Genomic DNA, 19353 nt, shown 5'->3' on the forward strand with positions numbered 1-19353 from the left:
TACAGTTGGGCCTCAAACCCCCCAAAAAATAACCTTTGTTAAAAATCACATTGATATATGGATACTGCAGTCTTAGACATCCATCTGAAGTCGGCACATTTTGCTGGCTTTGTAATACTGCAATTTTTTTTCAGCAGTGACATTTTCTACGGCATTTATAGTGCTAGAAATAATCCTCAAAACACAAAAAACCTTCAAATAACATTGCTATATTGATACTATAGTCATATACATCCACCTGTAGTGGGCAAATTTTGCTGGCATTGTAATACTACCTGCAACGTTTTCTGAGCAGGGATATATCATACGTAATTTAAAATGGACAAGGCGCATGGTAAAGGATGGGGAAGTTGACATGATGCTGATGGTGCACCCAGAGGCCGAGGAAGTGGGCAAGGCGAAACTGTGCCTGCGGCAGTAGAACAACAAAACACATACATAATGTCGATCTACCTTCCTGTCATGCTTTCCAGATGGGTGCACAACACCACTTATGAAGCGAGACTAGTGTAAAAAGGTTGTTGAATGGATAGCAGATAATGCTTCCAGTCACTTTGACCACACTGTCCATTCTAAGTAGCCGTGAATCTGGACCAGATAATCCTTATCCTCATCCTCCTTCCTCCCACCATGTCGAGTACCCGGAAACAAGTTATCCCACACTCGGGCATTTGGAAGAGCTGTTCACATTTTCATTTATAGATTCTGGCCTCTCACCCTGCCCGTTCCAACAGGGACATGAAGCATGTAGCAATGCTCAATTTTTTGAGCAGTCTTGCTCACAAAAAGGAAAATGCAATTACTGTCGCAAGACCCAGATGATGATGATACATAATTGTCAGCAAGTGGTATTGTTAGGTCAGCAAGTCAGGAGAAGGACCAGGGTGTGAAAGTGGAAGATGAGGTGGTAGATGATAAAGTCACTGACCCAACCTGGGAAGGTGAAATGCCGAACAAGGACAGCAGCTCAGAGGGGGATGGATCTGCAGCACCACAAAAAGCAGGAAGAGTGTGGTGGCCAGAGATACAAGGTGGGCAACTGCTCCCCAGAGCACCATCATGGGTGAAGTTGCCAAGCCATTGTTGTTCCTGTGGTGTTTCCTGATGAAGGAGTCTTGAACTCTGAAACATGTAGAATAATTAAGCCACTTCTACTATATAATTGTCTAAGGGTCACTTCCGTCTTTCTGTCTGTCCATCTGTCTGTCCTCCTGTCTTTCTGTCATGGATATTCATTGGTCGCGGCCTCTGTCTGTCATGGAATCCAAGTCGCTGATTGGTCGTGGCAAAACGCCCACGACCAATCAGCGATGGCCACAGTCCACACACACACTGCCGCTCTTTCCTCCCCGCAGTCAGTGCCCGCTCCATACTCCCCTCCAGTCATCCAGTCAGCCCTCACACAGCGTTACCGGAGCATGGTGTAACACACTCCGGTTACGCAGCTATTAACCCTGTGTGACCAACTTTTTACTATTGATGCTGCGTATGCCAAGCCATTGTTGTTCCTGTGGTGTTTCCTGATGAAGGAGTCTTGAACTCTGAAACATGTAGAATAATTAAGCCACTTCTACTATATAATTGTCTAAGGGTCACTTCCATCTTTCTGTCTGTCCATCTGTCTGTCCTCCTGTCTTTCTGTCATGGATATTCATTGGTCGCGGCCTCTGTCTGTCATGGAATCCAAGTCGCTGATTGGTCGTGGCAAAACGCCCACGACCAATCAGCGATGGCCACAGTCCACACACACACTGCCGCTCTTTCCTCCGGCCAGTCAGTGCCCGCTCCATACTCCCCTCCAGTCATCCAGTCAGCCCTCACACAGCGTTACCGGAGCATGGTGTAACACACTCCGGTTACGCAGCTATTAACCCTGTGTGACCAACTTTTTACTATTGATGCTGCGTATGCAGCATCAATAGTAAAACTATCTAATGTTAAAAATAATAATAATAAAAAAAGGTTATTCTCACCCTCCAACGTGCATGTGACCGTGACGTCATCACAGGTCCTGCGCTCATACCAACCCTGGGACCGGAAGCCGCTGCGTGCACCGCACACAGGCGACAGGACTACACGGGGCCCTCAGAGGGTGAGTATATGTTTATTTTTTATTTTTTAACCTGTTACATACATGGCTGGGCAATATACTACGTAGCTGGGCAATATACTACGTGACTGGCCAATATACTACGTGACTGGGCAGTATACTACATGTCTGTGCTGTATACTACGTGGCTCTGTGCTGTATACTATGTCGCTGTGCAATATACTAAGTGGCTGGGCAATATACTACATGGCAGGGCAATATACTACGTCACTGGGCAATATACTACGTAACTGGGCAACATACTACATGACTGGGCAATATACTACGTGACTGGGCAATATACTATGTGGCTGGTCAATATACTACGTCACTGGGCAATATACTACGTTGCTGGGCAATATACTACGTGGCTTGGCAATATACTACGTGGCTGGGCAATATACTACGTGGCTGGAAAATGTACTACGTGGTTGGGCAGTATACTACATGGGCTGTGCAATATACTACGTGGACATGCATATTCTAGAATACCCGATGCGTTAGAATCGGGCCACCATCTAGTGTACTAATTATTCTGGAATTCTAGTGATTCAGCTGCGTAGAAATGTATGACAATTATCCCAATTTGTATCTAACGGCTGGTCCTTCCTGGACTCATGGATCTGCTACAGCGAAACCTTTCACTGCTTCAACTCAGCTACATCTGGTGAGTGCAATCTTATGGATTAACTTTTTAACCTTGTCAGATAAGACACTATATGCGCTCTTTCCTTCAACATTTTTCACAGGTCCTGTAAGGACACAGCAAGTGGAGATACGTGGAGATATGTAGACCGCCTCCCACCCGCTCTATGGAAGTCCACTAAAACCAGCCTATCACATAACTTTATATAAACCATCCCAGCATGCAGTGTGCTGGAGGAAACTATTCTGGTTTTACATCACTGATGCCATTATGCGCAGTGACTCCATCACTACACCAGTAACTCTGTCAAATGTTTATGTCCTTTGTGTTAATTGGAACAAAACAAAAAAACTGAATAAAAGCAAATTGGACATCATTTCACACAAAACCACAAAAATCACCATTTTGAAAACCACCGCCCTCAGCACTGGTGACGTCACTGCTATGGGATATTCTGAAGGCAAAAAGAAGAGCACTGATTATCTTCGCATTTCAGAGATACCGTCCTCCTTTATTTGGAGGACAGTATCTCAGCAAGCATGACTGGCCAGAACACTGCTAACACTGTTCATAGCACAGCACGGAATCCAAGTAAAAGATCCACTCGATTCAGCATCGACCTCATCGAAAGGATCGTCATTCACCAAAGAACACCTTACACAGTACTAACATAGAGAAGACTCATTTCCACAGGTAGGGATCCATTATCTGCAATTCACCACTTATGCCTCCATAACTCTCATCAACAGATTGCAGGTGCATTTAGTGCATATCTACCTTTATTCTTTTCTCACTACAATATGAAAATTATACTTGAAACCAGATTAAAAGGGGAAAAATTGACTCAACCTTTGCATTGTGTGTCTGAGTGTGCCACACTAAGCATGAAGAATAGAAAGAAGAAAAGAGAACAGTCTGAGGGCTTGAGAATCAAAATTGTTGAACCAAATCAACAATCTCAAGGTTAAAAGTCCATCTCCAGAGATTTTGATGTTCCTTTGTCCATGGTGCGCAACATAATCAAGACGTTTACAGCCCATGGCACTGTAGCTAATATTCCTGGATGTGGTCTGCTGAGAAAAATTGATGAAAGGTTGCAACAAAGTATAGTCCAGATGGTGCATAAGCAGCCCCAATTAAGTTCCAAAGAGATTCATGCTATCCTGCAGGCTCAGAGTGCATCAGTGTCAGCGCGAACTATCTGACAACATTTGAATGAAAGGAAACACTATGGCAGAAGACCAAGGAGGAGCCCACTACTGACACAAAAACATAAAAAATCTACACTGCAGTTTGCCAAAATGTATGTGAATAAGCAAAACCCCTTCTGGAAAAGCATCTTGTGTACAGATAAGATCAAGTTCAAGATTTTTAGTAAAGCACATCATTCTGCTGTTTATAGAAAACGAAATTAGGCCTATAAAGAAAAGAACATTGTTCTTACAGTCAAATGTTGTGGAGGTTCAAATATGTTTTAGGGTTGTTTTGAAACCTCTGGCACTGAGTGCCTTGAGTGTCTGCAAGGCTTCATGAAATCTGAAAAAAACCAAAGGATTTTGGATCACAATGTAGTGCCCAGTGTCAGAAAACTGGATTTAAGTCTTAGGTCATGGGTCTTCCAGCAGGACAATGACCCCAAACATCATACTTCAAGAAGCACCAAGAAATGGATGAAAACAAAGCTCTGGAGAGTTCCGAAGTGGCCAGCAATTAGTCTGGATCTAAATCCCATTGAACACCTGTGGAGAGATCTTAAAATTACTGTTGGGAGAAGGCACCTTTCAAATATGAAAGACCTGGAGCAGTTTGCAAAAGGAGAGTGGTCCAAAATTCAAGTTTGATTCAATTGATTGTTATAGGAAGCCATTGATTATAGTTAGGCAAAGGCTTCACTTTGCCTTTTGTCTCTTATTTTTTTTTTATTATTCCAATACACACAAAGGAAATAAAAATGTGTATAACAAAACATGCGTAATTGCAATAATTTTCTGGGAGAAACACTTCATTTTCTTGAACAATTTCAAGGGTGCCAATACTTTTGGCTATGACTGTATATGAAGCTGTCATGCTCAGGTCAGGAGATCCACTTTATATAATCATCTGAATACACTCTTAGCCCATATTCACACGTTCAGCATTTGGCCAGTATTTTACATCAATATTTGTAAGTTTTCTGGCTGTAAGACATGAGTTGCATGAATTTCCTTGCCTTCCGGGTTTCTTTCAGTAGGTCAATACTATTAATAGTGAATACTTTTTCTACTATTTTTGCTCTAGTTCTTCCATGGATGTGCTGCATACTGTGTAGTATGATATATTTTTATAATGATTTCAACACTCAGCAAGCAAAAAAGAATAGGGCACACAGCAACAAGTGACAGCAAAAAGTACAGCCAAGAAGCAACGAAGAGTGGTGGTGGTGGGAGACTCACTACTGAGAGGCACAGAAGCAGCCATCTGCAGACCGGACATAACTGCAAGAGAAGTATGCTGCCTTCCAGGTGTGATGATCAAGGATGTGACCGATAGGATACCAAAGCTCTTCAGCTCCAAGGACGTCCACCCATTTCTTCTGATACATGTTGGCACCAATGACACGGCAAGGAAGGACCTACCGACAATCTGCAAGGACTTTGAAGAGTTGGGGAAGAAAGTAAAGGAACTGGATGCACAGGTAGTTTTTTCTTCTATCCTTCCAGTAGATGGGCATGGCACCAGGAGATGGAACAGGATCCTTGATGCGAACAACTGGCTAACATGATGGTGCAGACAAGGATTCGGATTCCTGGACCACGGTGTGAATTACTTGTACGATGGACTCCTCGCCAGAGACGGACTACACCTCAACAAACCTGGGAAACACACATTCGCCAGAAGACTCGCTACACTCATCAGGAGGGCGTTAAACTATAAGAAGAGGGGACGTGAAGAAAAACATTAGACTCAAGCAAAGAAAACCCAAGAAAACATACTCAGAAGGGAGGTAAGAACATTTCTAAAACAATCCACAGCGAGGAGATTGGAACAAAACAAAATCCTCTAAACTGCATGCTCGCAAACGCCAGAAGCCTGACAAACAAGATGGAAGAACTAGAAGCAGAAATATCTACAGGTAACTTTGACATAGTGGGAATAACCGAGACATGGTTAGATGAAAGCTATGACTGGGCAGTTAACTTACAGGGTTACAGTCTGTTTAGAAAGGATCGTAAAAATCGGAGAGGAGGAGGGGTTTGTCTCTATGTAAAGTCTTGGCTAAAGTCCACTTTAAGGGAGGATATTAGTGAAGGGAATGAGGATGTCGAGTCCATATGGGTCGAAATTCATGGCGGGAAAAATGGTAACAAAATTCTCATTGGGGTCTGTTACAAACCCCCAAATATAACAGAAAACATGGAAAGTCTACTTCTAAAGCAGATAGATGAAGCTGCAACCCATAATCAGGTCCTGGTTATGGGGGACTTTAACTACCCGGATATTAACTGGGAAACAGAAACCTGTGAAACCCATAAAGGCAACAGGTATCTGCTAATAACCAAGAAAAATTATCTTTCACAATTGGTGCAGAATCCAACCAGAGGAGCAGCACTTTTAGACCTAATACTATCTAATAGACCTGACAGAATAACAAATCTGCAGGTGGTCGGGCATCTAGGAAATAGCGACCACAATATTGTACAGTTTCACCTGTCTTTCACTAGGGGGACTTGTCAGGGAGTCACAAAAACACTGAACTTTGGGAAGGCAAAGTTTGACCAGCTTAGAGATGCCCTTAATCTGGTAGACTGGGACAATATCCTCAGAAATAAGAATACAGATAATAAATGGAAAATGTTTAAGAACATCCTAAATAGGCACTGTAAACGGTTTATACCTTGTGGGAATAAAAGGACTAGAAATAGGAAAAACCCAATGTGGCTAAACAAAGAAGTAAGACAGGCAATTAACAGTAAAAAGAAAGCATTTGCACTACTAAAGCAGGATGGCACCATTGAAGCTCTAAAAAACTATAGGGAGAAAAATACTTTATCTAAAAAACTAATTAAAGCTGCCAAAAAGGAAACAGAGAAGCACATTGCTAAGGAGAGTAAAACTAATCCCAAACTGTTCTTTAACTATATCAATAGTAAAAGAACAAAAACTGAAAATGTAGGCCCCTTAAAAAATAGTGAGGAAAGAATGGTTGTAGATGACGAGGAAAAAGCTAACATATTAAACACCTTCTTCTCCACGGTATTCACAGTGGAAAATGAAATGCTAGGTGAAATCCCAAGAAACAATGAAAACCCTATATTAAGGGTCACCAATCTAACCCAAGAAGAGGTGCGAAACCGGCTAAATAAGATTAAAATAGATAAATCTCCGGGTCCGGATGGCATACACCCACGAGTACTAAGAGAACTAAGTAATGTAATAGATAAACCATTATTTCTTATTTTTAGGGACTCTATAGCGATGGGGTCTGTTCCACAGGACTGGCGCATAGCAAATGTGGTGCCAATATTCAAAAAGGGCTCTAAAAGTGAACCTGGAAATTATAGGCCAGTAAGTCTAACCTCTATTGTTGGCAAAATATTTGAAGGGTTTCTGAGGGATGTTATTCTGGATTATCTCAATGAGAATAACTGTTTAACTCCATGTCAGCATGGGTTTATGAGAAATCGCTCCTGTCAAACCAATCTAATCAGTTTTTATGAAGAGGTAAGCTATAGGCTGGACCACGGTGAGTCATTGGACGTGGTATATCTCAATTTTTCCAAAGCGTTTGATACCATGCCGCACAAGAGGTTGGTACACAAAATGAGAATGCTTGGTCTGGGGGAAAATGTGTGTAAATGGGTTAGTAACTGGCTTAGTGATAGAAAGCAGAGGGTGGTTATAAATGGTATAGTCTCTAACTGGGTCGCTGTGACCAGTGGGGTACCGCAGGGGTCGGTATTGGGACCTGTTCTCTTCAACATATTCATTAATGATCTGGTAGAAGGTTTACACAGTAAATTATCGATATTTGCAGATGATACAAAACTATGTAAAGCAGTTAATACAAGAGAAGATAGTATTCTGCTACAGATGGATCTGGATAAGTTGGAAACTTGGACTGAAAGGTGGCAGATGAAGTTTAACAATGATAAATGTGAGGTTATACACATGGGAAGAAGGAATCAATATCACCATTACACACTGAACGGGAAACCACTGGGTAAATCTGACAGGGAGAAGGACTTGGGGATCCTAGTTAATGATAAACTTACCTGGAGCAGCCAGTGCCAGGCAGCAGCTGCCAAGGCAAACAGGATCATGGGGTGCATTAAAAGAGGTCATTATACTGCCTCTGTAGAAATCCCTAGTTAGACCGCACATGGAGTACTGTGTCCAATTTTGGGCACCGGTGCTCAAGAAGGATATAATGGAACTAGAGTGAGTACAAAGGAGGGCAACAAAATTAATAAAGGGGATGGGAGAACTACAATACCCAGATAGATTAGAGAAATTAGGATTATTTAGTCTAGAAAAAGACGACTGAGGGGCGATCTAATAACCATGTATAAGTATATAAGGGGACAATACAAATATCTCGCTGATGATCTGTTTATAACAAGGAAGGTGACGGGCACAAGGGGGCATTCTTTGCGTCTGGAAGAGAGAAGGTTTTTCCACCAACATAGAAGAGGATTCTTTACTGTTAGGGCAGTGAGAATCTGGAATTGCTTGCCTGAGGAGGTGGTGATGGCGAACTCAGTCGAGGGGTTCAAGAGAGGCCTGGATGTCTTCCTGGAGCAGAACAATATTGTATCATACAATTATTAGGTTCAGTAGAAGGACGTAGATCTGGGGATTTATTATATAGGCTGAACTGGATGGACAAATGTCTTTTTTCGGCCTTACTAACTATGTTACTATGTTACTATGTAACACTCAAATTAATACAAATTATAGATCTATTAATATAATTTCAATCAGATATATATATTTCCCCCACATGTGTTCAGAGGCCCATCCCTCAGTTGTTGAATTTCTGCCATGTGTCCTACATGAAGCCCCCTCCTCCAGTTGCAAAAACTGATAAATCAGGTTTCATTGGGGATTGAGGGGATGTACCTTTGGGAGTGGACAAGAGACTGGTGATATCATTCCCCACTTGTGGGAGCTGGACACCTCTGGTAGCTGGAGAGATATAACAGAAGAGCACATGTGCTTGGGTCTCTCTTGCTTCCTGGACAATGATGAGCCATGCACTTCTACCTTGAGAGTGTAATGTATGACTATTGATTATTTGTTTTTTTGAGTGACAGCTTATATTTATTATCTATTATTAAGTAAATTCATATTAGTTTATTCAATTGTCGTGTGAGCGTTTATTTATTCATCACAATTTTTTGAACCTTAACAAAACACATACTAATAGCCATCCACCATTGCCATTGGTTATATGTTGCATCTGACTACAAGCTGTTCATGATTAAGAAATTATTTAAGTCAGAGGGCCCAATTCATCCAAACTTTTATGCCAGAATTCTGGCATAAATAGCTTTGCAAAATTACGAAGTTTTGATGCAACTCTAAGGCTGCCGTCACACTAGTAGTATTTGGTCAGTATTATGCATCAGTATTTGTAAAGGTACCTTCACACATAACGATTTCGTTAACGATATCGGTGCAACGTCACGCTTTTTGTGACGTAGCAACGATCCCGCTAACGATCTCGTTATGTGTGACAGCGACCAACGATCAGGCCCCTGCTGGAAGATCGTTGGTCGTGGGGAATGATCAGGACCTTTTTTTGGTCGCTGATCACCCGCTGTCATCGCTGGATCGGTGTGTGTGACACCGATCCAGCGATGTGTTCACTTGTAACCAGGGTAAATATCGGGTTACTAAGAGCAGGGACGCACTTAGTAACCCGATATTTACCCTGGTTACCATTGAAAAAGGTAAAAAAAAAAAAAAAACAGTACATACTCACATTCCGATGTCTGTCGCGTCCCCCGCCGTCAGCTTCCCTGCACTGACTGTCAGCGCCGGCCGTAAAGCAGAGCACAGCGGTGACGTCACCGCTGTGCTCTGCTTCATGGCCGGTGCTGACACAGTCATTGCGGGAAGCTGACGGCGGGGGACGTGACAGACATAGGAATGTGAGTATGTAGTGGTTTTTTTTTTAACTTTTACAATGGTAACCAGGGTAAATATCGGGTTACTAAGCGCGGCCCTGCACTTAGTAACCAAATGTTTACCCTGGTTACCCGGGGACTTTGGCATCGTTGAAGACAGTTTCAACGATGCCGAAGTCGTTCCCCTGATCGTTGGTCGCTGGAGAGAGCTGTCTGTGACAGCTCCCCAGTGACCACACAACGACTTACCAACGATCATGGCCAGGTCGTATCGCTGGTCGAGATCGTTGGTAAGTCGTTTAGTGTAACGGTACCTGAAGCCAAAACCAGGAGTGGGTGATAAATACAGAAGTGGTGCATATGTTTCTATTATACTTTTCCTCTATTTGTTCCACTCCTGGCTTTGGCTTACAAATACTGATGTAAAATACTGACCAAATACTGCTAGTGTGACGGCAGCCTAAAACGTAACTTTTAGGTTTTCATGCAATTTTTTGCCCAACTCTGACAAAGTGACCAGAGCTGATTATTGAAAGATGGCAGCGTGTCAACAATGCCTCTTCAAATTCATGATGAGCAGTGGTGATCGATTTGCCACAAATCTTACACCAGCAGAGACTGGAGTAAGATTTGTGATGAGGTTTAACAGATCCACATACCACTTGTCTGATACTTCTGATTCATTAAAAGAGATGGTGCTCTAAATTAATCATGAACCTCTTCTCCACCTCACTCGTCAAGATCGGCATTAAGATGGCCTGTATTGATGAATTGGGGCCAAATTTTACACAAAGTGACTCATGTGCTAATATATTGACAAACTTCGCTTTGGACCAAATCTGCCTCTCCATTATGGCTTTTCATGGTGACTGAGTAGAGAGCTCCATTCTGTGTTATACATATGACATAATTACATAGATTGCTGACATCCTCTTGAAAAGATGCAAGAAAAAGTAAGGTCCCTTGTTAAATTCTCTCATAAAGCCCTACGGAAGGTAATATTTTTTGTTTAACAGCAACTGTAGACATATTTTAAAGGATGTTGTTGAGATAAATCAAGGGACAAGTGAGAACAGAAGTTTTACATCTAGAACAGATGGACCACAAGGTCAGTATATTCTATAGGGAGTTAGAATAGAATTTGCGGTTTCCTGTCTTTACATTTTTGCTCTTCCTCTGCCTGGCATGTGAACTGGGAGAGCAACATCTTTTGTAATCATTGAATATTTATTGAATAATGTATGTCCATATATGTTCTTCTTCCTTCCATGATGGAATCAAGACTTTAATAAATTATAATTCACTATTTGCAAATTAATATATATGACAAACTAATCCAATCTGTTTTTCTTTAGGAAGGAGGAAAAGGGAGTCTAAGTTGCACAAAGATAAGAGATTCCCTTGATTCAATGTGACTGAATTACTCTAGGTTCACATTAGGGTTTCTATGCGCAGCATATCAACTGCATGCGCAAATGCATGCCATAATGCATGCAAAAGCATGCTTACGCCTGGGCATCATCTTGCGCATGGCACAAACAAAAACACTGTGTGTGCATGCGTTTAAATGCATTTTGGCATGCGTTTGCGTTTTTTATGCGCATGGTGGAGGCGGTGACATCATTTTCTGGACATGCGCAGTCTAAAGAACGCATGTGTAACGAACGCATGCGTACGCATGTCATTGCATACCAATGCGTTCCCATAGACAGTAATGCGGTTTTTTTATGCACTCATCTGCAATCATCTGCATGTGCATGATTGTGCAATATTTGATGCCTCCAAAAATGCAACATGTTGCGTTCGCCGGACACCGCCGCACACCGCAAAATGACACATCCGCATGTGAACGCATGCAAAAGCATGTCCCTGCGTACACCATGTTAAAGATATGTACGCATGATGTGTGCGGATGTATGCGGATCATATGCTGCGCAGAGACGCACTAATGTGAATTCGGCCTTAAGGTGAGGACTGTGAAGAAACTGCTGAGAAAACATATTGTTTACATTTTAGGCAAGGGTGCAATTATGCTGAATCCATGTTGCTCCAGGAGGGGCAGAGGTCCCTCTAACACATTATAAAACAGTATTATAAATAGTACATGGTAAGTGATGGGATCTGTTTCTATTTGTGCAATGGGTAGGCCATCAATCTTTAAATTATCCCTTTACTTTTGAGGTGATTTACCTCACTTCAAACCAGATCCAAACATTTAGGTTTTTTTCTTACATATTCCCCACAGTCTTCATTATAGGTCATCAAAAACTCAATAAAGAGCTGTCCAAAAAAAGCTATAAAAAAAAAATTGATAAAACATGCATATATAAACTTGCAGAATATAAAGCATTGTTGTGTTGTTTTTAAGAGGCAAAATAATGACCCTGTACTGTAAAAATGTGCTGCACCTCAAAACTCCAACAGCATTGGGTGACTTGCAGCAGAAATGTTATTTTAGGCTATGGCTTTTATTTCATAACTTTTTAGTGATATTTTTTAAAAACCACTACTATGCCTGTTGTGTTTGAATATGCATGATTTGCTGTAAGGTGTCTCAGTGTTTGTTATTCTTGCTTTGCAGACCTGGGGCCCTGGGTTCAGATCCCACCAAGACAACATCTGCAAGGAGTTTGTATGTCCTCCTGTATGTTGGTTTTCCCAGTGGGGAGAGTGATGATGATGTCTGTAAAGTGCTGTGGAAATTAACAGTGCAATTTAAGAGTTACATTCACAATAATTTAACATTACATTATGAAATTCTAGTTTTCTTTTACATGGTCCAAAAATATAGTGGTAAAGAAAGTAATAATATTGGGCAGCACAGTAGCTCAGTGGTTAACACTGCAGCCTTGCAGCGCTGGAGTCCTGTGTTCAAACCAACCAAGGACAACATCTGCAAGAAGATGGTATTGTTTCCATGTATTTGCGTGGGTTTCCTCCGGGTACCCTGGTTTCCTCACACATTCCAAAAACATACTGATAGGGAATTTAGATTGTGAGCCCCATTGGGGACAGCAATGATAATGTGTGCACACTGTAAAGCACTGCGGAATATAAAGATTATTATTATTACATCTTGCTGGCCAGTCAATGGCTGGGCTGGTCAGCAGGCAAATCAACATGCCTTCCATTTCCCTTAAGGACCCAGGAATTTTTTGTTTTTGCACTTTCAGTTTTCCTCCCTTTTCTTACAAGAGCAGTCCCTTTTTAATTTTTCGGTTGACATGAAGGTTGACATTCATTTTGCCATCTGATGTACAGAAAACGAGAAAATAAATTCCAAGTGTTGAAATTGCAAAAAAATGCAATTCAGTGGCTTATATACAATACGCTACCATCATGGCCAGGAAATCAAATATGGTGCCTGAGTACTCAGATACTTGAACGAGTACCGAGGTCCTCGAGCAGCAAGATGGTCAAACGAGCCTCGAGCAGTGCCGAGCACACTTAGCCATCACTAGCTCTTGGTATTAAGGATTTTAATAATGATCAGCATTATAATATTCGGTCACTATGTGATGGTAATATGTGATCTGGTCAAGGTTTAACAGTATTTGTCCCTTATGTGTGGTACTATTCAGTTATTTTCTGGTGACAATATGTGGCCCGGTCACGTTGTGGCAGTATTTGTTACTTGAATGTTATATTATTCGATGTGGTGGCAGCCTGTGGTCTGGTCACAGAATGGCGTTATTTGTCCCTTGTATGTGCTATTATTCAGTCATTATGTAGTGACTATATATGGTCTGGTCATAGTGTGGCAGTAATTCTCCATTGTACTTAGTATTATACAATCACTATGTGGTGTTAATTAGGCTAGGGTCACATTGCGTTAGGGCAATCCGTTTAGCGCTAGCGGATTGCGCTAACGCAATGTTTTTAAGGGGCCGCATTTCGGGGTCGCGTGAACGTCCCCGCTCTCGCAGATCCCCGATTGCGGGCTATGGGAGCGCTAACGGGCGTGTTGAATGGCGTTAATTTTGCTGTGCAACGCTGTCCGTTAGCGCTCACACTAAAACGCAATGTGACCCTAGCCTTAGGGATGAGCAGAACTTTTATTCCAAAGTTCGGTCCAGGTACTAGAACTGTACCCAAACTTGAACCAGAACATGAACCCCAGTGAAAACAATGGGGAGCTGGACTTTTGAGCTAGAAAACTTCTTTATGTCACTCTCTTCCCCTGAACTCTGAACTTTGCTGCAGACTTCAAGTATAAGTGGCATATTCGGTTACTATTTGATGATAACATGTTGTCTAGTCTTTGTGTGGTTGGTTTTTATCCTTTGTATGTGATATTATTTGGTCACTGCATGGTGCTAATTAAAGGGAACCTGTCACCCCCAAAATCGATGGTGAGGTAAGCTCTCAGTTATCAGGGGCTTATCTACAGTATACTGTAATGCTGTAGATAAGCCACCGATGTTACCTGAAAGAGGAGAAAAAGACGTTAGATTCTACTAACCCAGGGGCGGTCCTGCTCCGATGGCTGTCTCAGGTCCACTCTGGCGCCTCCCATCTTCATTCCATGATGTCCTCTTCTGGTCTTCATGCCACGGCTTCGGCATAGGCGTACTTTGTCTGCCCTGTTGAGGGCAGAGCAAAGTACTGCAGTGCGCAGGCACTGGGCCTCTCTGACCTTTCTGGCACCTGCACACTGCAGTACTTTCCTCTGCCCTCAACAGCGCAGACAAAGTACGCCTGCGCCGGAACCACGGCGTGAAGACCAGAAGAGGACGTCATGGAATGAAGATGGGAGGTGCTGGAGCGGACCTGAGACACCCATTTGACCATACCGCAGCGGGACCCCCCCGGGTGAGCATAATCTAACGTCTTTTTCTCCTATTTCAGGTAACATCGGCAGCTTATCTACAGCATTACAGAATGCTGTAGATAAGCCCCTGATGACGGTGAGCTTACCTCACCATCGATTTTGGGGGTGACAGGTTCCCTTTAATGATGGGCGAGTAGCATTGTTGCTTGGGTCTCCCCGAGCATGCTTGGGTAATCTTCGAGTATTTTGGCATGCTCGGAGATTTAGTTTTCGTCACCTCAGCTGCATGATTTGCGGCTGCTGGACAGACTGAATACATGTAGGGAATGCCTGTTTGTTAGGGAATTCCCACATGTATTCAGCCTGTCCAGCAGCCATAAATCATGCTTCTGAGGAGACGAAAACTAAATCTCTGAGCACGCCAAAGTAATCGGAGACCACCTGAGCATGCTAGGGGAGACTCGAGCAACGAGTATACTCGCTCATCACTGATGGTAATATCTGGTCTAGTCATGGTGTGTTGGTATTTGTCCCTTTTATGTGATATTATTTGGTCACTGTTTTGTGGTTATAAGTGATCTGGTAACGTTTTGACAGCATTTCTCTTTTGCATGTGGTATTATTCAGTCATCATGTTTTGGTAATATGTTGTCTGGACACGGTATAGCAGTAATTCTCTCATGTATGTTATATTATTCTGTCCCTATGTGATGGTAATATGTGATCTGGTCACTGTGTGGCAGTATTTGTCTCTTGTATGTGGTATTATTGGTATACTAGTCTTGGCATAGTGAATTGTGTTGTGTATGGAGGTCACTTACTTTCTTTGATAACAATAAGAAGAAAACTCTTTATTTCTATTTCTATTACATTATTTTCACCAAAAAAACTTTAATGCAAACTACAGTAATTATACATCATAGTTCTGGTGTGCGCATAGTAGATGTGTGGGAGTTAGCTGCATTTCATATTCGACTCTCCACTATAATGGAGATAATGAATAACAGATATGAACATATAGCTGTAATGTGAGCCCAAAGAGTCAACTCCTTCTGTGGCCACAGACACCCCAGTCCAACCGTTTACGGTCTTTATAATTGCATTAGGGATCTATCATGAAAATGCACGTCATAGGTCATTAAGGGTTAAAACTCTTTACTGACACTGGAACGCATTGGGTATTCTAGAATATGTATGTAGTTTATTTATGAAGATTTAAGAATAATGCAATGAATACACAGGATTTTCCGGGTAAAATATATACATTATCAGTGAAGCGGTGTTTAAATCTCGCGCCAATATCACTGATTGGTTGCGGCCAGCCAGGCGCGACCAATCAGCGAAGCATGGGTCATATCCCGGGCCAATTCGCGGCTGGACTGCGCCTGTCGCTGAATGGTCACGGCCGGCCAGGCGCGACCAATCAGCGAAGCATGGTTCAAATCCCGTGCCAATTCGCGGCCGGACTGCGCCTGTCGCTGATTGGTCGTTGGCAGCTGGTGAGACCAATCAGCGACGTGGGATTTCCGTTACAGACAAACAGACAGAATTATACGATTATATATTAGATACCTGATGCATTAGAATCGGGCCACCATCTAGTATTCATATAAACATTGGTGCTTACATTTATGTTTTAACCCATTGGACACACTGCCATTGTTTTTCTCCTGTCTTTATTTTAAGAGTCAAAACATTATTAGTCATTTATCGCTGTATAACAGCTTGTTTTCTACGGGATGACTTATAGTTTTCAAAGACACCATTTATTTTTCCATATAATAAACTTAAAAACGGGGAACATTTTTTTTTCTCTCTCTTACACACTGTCCTCCATGTTGTTCTCGCCCTCACAGACTGTCCTCTATGCTATTCTTTCCTCACTCACTGTCCTCTATGTTATTCTCTCCCTCACAGACAGTCCTCCATGTTATTCTACCCCTCACAGACTGTTCTCCATGTTATTCTCTCCCTCACAGACTGTCCTTCATGTTATTCTCGCCCTTACAGACTGTCCTCCATGTTATTCTATCCCTCACACACTGTCCTCCATGTTATTCTCTCCTTCACAGACTGAGCTCCATGTTATTCTCTCCCTCACAGACTGTCCTCCATGTTATTCTCTCCCTCACAGACTGTCCTGCATGTTATTCTCTCCCTTACAAACTGTCCTCCATGCTATTTTCTCCCTCACAGACTGTCCTCCATGCTATTCTCTCCCTCACAGACTGTCCTCCATGTTATTCTCTCCCTCACAGACTGTCCTCCATGTTATTCTCTCCCTCACAGACTGTCCTCCATGTTATTCTCTCCCTCACAGACTGTCCTCCATGTTATACTCTCCATCACAGACTGTCCTCCATGTTATTCTCTCCCTCACAGACTGTTCTCCATGTTATTCTCTCTCTCTCAGACAGTCCTCCATGTTATTCTTTTCCTCACAGACTGTCCTTCATGTTATTCGTTCTATTGTAAGTATGTAGGTTATTTATGAACTCTGATTGGTAGAGGCCGGCCGGGCGCGACCAATCAGCGACGCAAGATTTTGGTTACTGACAAACAGACCCTTAGACAATTATATATATAGATACTGATTCTAAACTTTAATCCTTTCACATTGGCGTTCCCATACCTCAGCTTCTTGTAACCACTTGGTACGTGACCCAGCTTTCCACACTGACTTTCCCATTTCACAGCTTCTTTCAAACACTTGGTATACTTTTCAACTAACCCATGCAATGCCAATGTTATTTATTACCTTGTTTAATTTGCCTTAATCATATGCATCTGGCTCCCTCTTAATTATGTAACCAAGATTAGCACAGACCACTCGCCTCTACTTCACACCTGAATGCACTTTATGGCAAAATATTGCAAACCATAAGTCTGCCAAGGAGTCAAGTCTGCCCAGTGCATCATATAAGTGTATCATAGAAGTGTGTGGAGCTATGAAAGAATTAATCCAGAATTGAACCAGAAGGGAACTGAAGGTAACTGGATAGTCACTGTAAACAATATTTCTGTTTGTTTTCACTCTCACCCCCATAAACCTTCGCTTTCTACTAACCCCCTAGTCCCTACACCTAGTAAGGAACTGTTATCTCTCCCTTAATCCTCTCTATTAGTGTTGAGCATTCCGATACCGCAAGTATCGGGTATCGGCCGATACTTGCGGTATCGGAATTCCGATACCGAGATCCGATATTTTTGTGATATCGGGTATCGGTATCGGAAGTGTAAAATAAAGAATTAAAATAAAAAATATTGTTATATTCACCTCTCCGGCGGCCCCTGGACATCTGCGCGAGGAACCGGCGTCCGGCACGGCTTCTTTCTTCAAAATGCGCGCCTTTAGGACCTGTGGTATGACGTCCCGGCTTCTGATTGGTCGCGTGCCGCCCATGTGACCGCCACGCGACCAATCAGAAGCCGCGACGTCATTCCTCAGCTAAAGTCCTAGAATGAGCGCCTTTTAGGACCTGAGGAATGATGTCGCGGCTTCTGATTGGTCGCGTGGCGGTCACATGGGCGGCACGCCACCAATCAGAAGCCGGGACGTCATTCCACAGGTCCTAAATGCGCGCATTTTGAAGAAAGAAGCCGTGCCGGACGCCGGATCCTCCCGCTGATGTCCAGGGGCCGCCGGAGAGGTGAATATAACAATATTTTTTATTTTAATTCTTTATTTTACACTTTAATATGGATCCCAGGGCCTGAAGGAGAGTTTCCTCTCCTTCAGACCCTGGGATCCATGAGGATACATTCCGATACTTGATGTCCCATTGACTTGTATTGGTATCGGCCGATACTATCCGATACCGATACTTTCAAGTATCGGACGGTATCGCTCAACACTACTCTCTATCCATCTCACCTCCTCCTCAGAACTTTTCCTCAGCATACAATCCTCTGTCTCCAAACACAGACAGCCCCTTCATGCCCTCTCCTGCTCCCACCTGCTATCACTTTCTCTACTCCTCCTCACTGCCAGTGATATTTCTCCAAATCTTGGCCCTCCTCACCACATCCCCACAGTCATTTCTAACTCCCATCCACGCTCTATCAAAAATTTCCATAACCTCTCTAACCTTATACCTATTTTCCCAGTCCTGCTTCCCCAGTCCCACTAACAGGAGTTCTATGAAACGCTCTGTCTGTAACAAACTTTCATGCATCCTTGATCTTTTCATTACTTACAAACTTTCCTTCCTCGCTATCACCGAAACCTGGCTCACCCCCCCCTGACAAAGCCTTTCCAGCCGCACTTTCGTATGATGGATTCCACCATTCCCCCACCCCTCACCTGAGCAGCAAGCATGGCGGAGGAGTTGGTTTTCTCCTGTCAGATAGCTGCTCCTTCACCCATATCCCACTGCCACCCTCTGATACCCTCCCTTCCTTTGAGGTGCACTATGTGTCCCACAAACCTCCAACTGGCTGTCATATACTGCTCCCCAGGGCCAGCCACCACCTTCTTCAACCACTTTACCACCTGGATACTTCATTTCCTCTCCGCTGCCATCTCCACTATCATCATGGGTGACTTCAACATCCCCATTGACACTTCCCTCTTAGCTGTCACTAAACTTCTATCTTTCACTTCCTCCTTTGGCCTCGCTCAATGGTCTTCTGCAGCCACTCACAAAGATGGTCACACACTGGACCTGATCTTCACCCGCCTCTGCTCCCTATCTAACCTCTCTAACTCACCTCTACCTCTTTCTGTCCACCATCTGCA

This window comes from Ranitomeya imitator, chromosome 2 (genome assembly GCF_032444005.1).
Source record: "Ranitomeya imitator isolate aRanImi1 chromosome 2, aRanImi1.pri, whole genome shotgun sequence".
NCBI classification, from domain to species: Eukaryota; Metazoa; Chordata; class Amphibia; order Anura; family Dendrobatidae; genus Ranitomeya; species Ranitomeya imitator.